The sequence below is a fragment of the Salvelinus fontinalis genome, chromosome 10 (genome assembly GCF_029448725.1).
Source record: "Salvelinus fontinalis isolate EN_2023a chromosome 10, ASM2944872v1, whole genome shotgun sequence".
Taxonomy (NCBI): Eukaryota; Metazoa; Chordata; class Actinopteri; order Salmoniformes; family Salmonidae; genus Salvelinus; species Salvelinus fontinalis.
In genome coordinates, this window is record NC_074674.1 from 48,592,184 (window position 1) to 48,595,449 (window position 3,266).

Below are 3,266 nucleotides of genomic sequence, written 5' to 3' on the forward strand. Positions count from 1 at the left end.
GTGTTTTTCAATGAAAATCTGTCTGCATTCCACCTCTGTTTCATGTCATGTTTAAATCTCTTTCTGGACAGTTTGCATGTAATGTTAAGTTATAGAATCTGTAGGCTGAGATTATAATGGTTGTATTTGTCAGACTCTTGTTCAACTCAGTATTCGGATGGGTTGTTTGTTTTGCAATGGGTTTCAAACATGGCAGTTGAACATGGTTGGTAGTGAGGAGAGCCAAGGTGATTTTCCCTGGGTACAGATCTAGGATCAGTTTCCCCTAGGTACAGATCTAGGATCAGTTTCCCCTAGGTACAGATCTAGGATCAGTTTCCCCTAGGTACAGATCTAGGATCAGTTTCCCCTAGGTACAGATCTAGTATCAGTTTCCCCTAGGTACAGATCTAGGATCAGTTTCCCCTAGGTACAGATATAGGATCAGTTTCCCCCGGATACAGATCTAGGATCAGTTTCCCCTGGGTACAGATCTAGGATCAGATTCCCCTGGGTACAGATCTAGGATCAGATTCCCCTGGGTACAGATCTAGGATCAGATTCCCCTGGGTAAAGATCTAGGATCAGATTCCCCTGGGTACAGATCTAGGATCAGATTCCCCTGGGTACAGATCTAGGATCAGTTTCCCCTAGGTACAGATCTAGGATCAGTTTCCCCTAGGTACAGATCTAGGATCAGTTTCCCCTAGGTACAGATATAGGATCAGTTTCCCCCGGATACAGATCTAGGATCAGTTTCCCCTAGGTACAGATCTAGGATCAGTTTCCCTGGGTACAGATATAGGATCAGTTTCCCCTGGGTACAGATCTAGGATCAGTTTCCCCTGGGTACAGATCTAGGATCAGTTTCCCCTGGGTACAGATCTAAAATCAGATTCCTCAATCCTAAATCTTAACCATTAGTGATAAACGAAACGATAAACTGACCCAAAATCAGCAATCTAGGGGCAACGTCACCCTGCGCCAATAGGCTCCAGAATACAAAAGGTTAATGCTCAAGACCTTGGCTGTCATTGTCATTTTCTGAAACATCATAAGTGTTAAAAGATATGACAAAAACACACACGTACATTGCATTCCTTTACACTACAGCATAGGGTCGTCTGAGCTCGCAAAGGGTAACCATAGAGATGTTTTAGCATGGGGGGGGGGGGGCGGCGTACACCAGTTTTGAAGTAGTCGACTGGGTGGGACTTCCTATGGGTTAATGAAGGATCACATGATTCCATCCGGGTCATCAACGAGGGATCAGCCAATTAATTATACTGGTGAGTAAACATTCCATATCTCCAGGGGGCAGTAAATCACCAACCTTGTCTTTATACCTGTTCAGACTACATCCTCCAGGGGGCAGTTCAGACTACACCCTCCAGGGGGCAGTAAATCACCAACCTTGTCTTTATACCTGTTCAGACAACACCCTCCAGGGGGCAGTAAATCACCAACCTTGTCTTTATACCTGTTCAGACTACACCCTCCAGGGGGCAGTAAATCACCAACCTTGTCTTTATACCTGTTCAGACAACACCCTCCAGGGGGCAGTAAATCACCAACCTTGTCTTTATACCTGTTCAGACAACACCCTCTAGGGGGCAGTGTGCACCCGTTCAGTTTGTTTACCAACATAGAAATAGAAGAAGAAAATGGACTACTTCAAAATGGAGATAGCATGGGCAGCGCCACTGAGGCTCTCAGACGCCATAATTGGGACAGATACAGGGATGCAATATCTCAGTCCATGGGCGTAACGTATTGGAATCAGGTCTACCTGCGATATCAGTCCATGGGCGTAACGTATTGGAATCAGGTCTACCTGCGATATCAGTCCATGGGCGTAACGTATTGGAATCAGGTCTACCTGCGATCTCAGTCCATGGGCGTAACGTATTGGAATCAGATCTACCTGCGATATCAGTCCATGGGCGTAACGTATTGGAATCAGGTCTACCTGCGATCTCAGTCCATGGGCGTAACGTATTGGAATCAGGTCTACCTGCGATGAAATAGCCCAAAGCTGAACTCACTATGTCTTCATCTGAATATTAGGAAACACTGCATGTTGGTCTGTCGGAGACGTATACTCCATTCCATCTGTTGTAGATGCTTGGAGGTAGACTTCGGGAATGCCTGAATACCTTTTAATCTAATGTATATAGAATTTGGAGATTTTGTCTGAATAAATTTCATCTAAGGCACCAAACAACAAAAACACTGACAAACACCTGAAGTTGTATCTGTTACAGAACATGTTGCTATTGTGACCAGATGAATACAGCCCAGATGTGTCCAAGTACAGTTGTTTCTGTTACAGAACATGTTGTGACCAGATGAATACAGCCCAGATGTGTCCATGTACAGTTGTTTCTGTTACAGAACATGTTGCTATTGTGACCAGATGAATACAGCCCAGATGTGTCCAAGTACAGCCTTTCTATATGATGTATAGAATTGGGAATGTCTCCACATGTTCAATATCTTTAATACGTTATATAATCTCTACCAGCTGATTAAATAACTCTGTAAAATTGCAGTTGACCGACAAGGCTGTAAGCTTTAGGATCCATTTGAACTGTACCAACAATAAAGTTTTAAATAAATTTAAATACAAAATTCGAATACACACGACCAGTATGTACTGTTTTACCACACGTTGTTGTTTACTTGGTTCAAGCCTTCCTTCACATTAAAACCAATAAATACCTATTCTAACAGAACCCCTATTCCTCTGGAGCGGGACTTCCCTGTCAATCAGGTCGACCTGTGATGTCTCAAAGGATCAATAAGGGAATAGTGCACTATTTGAGACATAGCCAGAGTATCTTGTCTGAAACACCTTTTTACAGCCTGAATACATGAAACACCTTTTTACAGTCTGAATACATGAAACACCGTTTTACAGTCTGAATACATGAAACACCTTTTTACAGTCTGAATACATGAAACACCTTTTCAGCCTGAATACATGAAACACCTTTTCAGCCTGAATACAAGGTAAACCATGAAACACCTTTGTTCGCTTGAGGGGGGGATGTACACAGCTGTAACTATAACTGACGAGAATTATCTTGGTAGGTAGAATGGTTTGATTGTAAGGAATTCTAGATCGGGTGAGCAGAAGGACTTGAGTTCCTGTATGTTGTTATGATTACAACAAGAGGTGTTAATCATAAAGCATACACTCCTGTCCTTCTTCTTCCCAGAGAGGTGTTTATCTCTGTCGGCGTGATGATTGGAGAAGCCCGGTGGCTGAACTGATTTCGACAGCA

The 3,266-nt window shown here is 43.2% G+C and overlaps 1 protein-coding gene across 1 annotated transcript in view; it reads left to right on the plus strand.

Moving 5' to 3' along the window:
• The window catches only part of chordc1b (cysteine and histidine-rich domain (CHORD) containing 1b), a 38,557-nt gene extending 35,939 nt beyond the window's left edge, over nucleotides 1-2,618 (plus strand). Inside the window, exon 10 of the mRNA XM_055936934.1 lies at nucleotides 1-2,618. This exon is cut by the window's left edge and continues 2,742 nt beyond it. The gene's annotated coding sequence lies outside the window, so the exon portion shown is untranslated.
• Nucleotides 2,619-3,266: the final 648 nt, after the last annotated feature.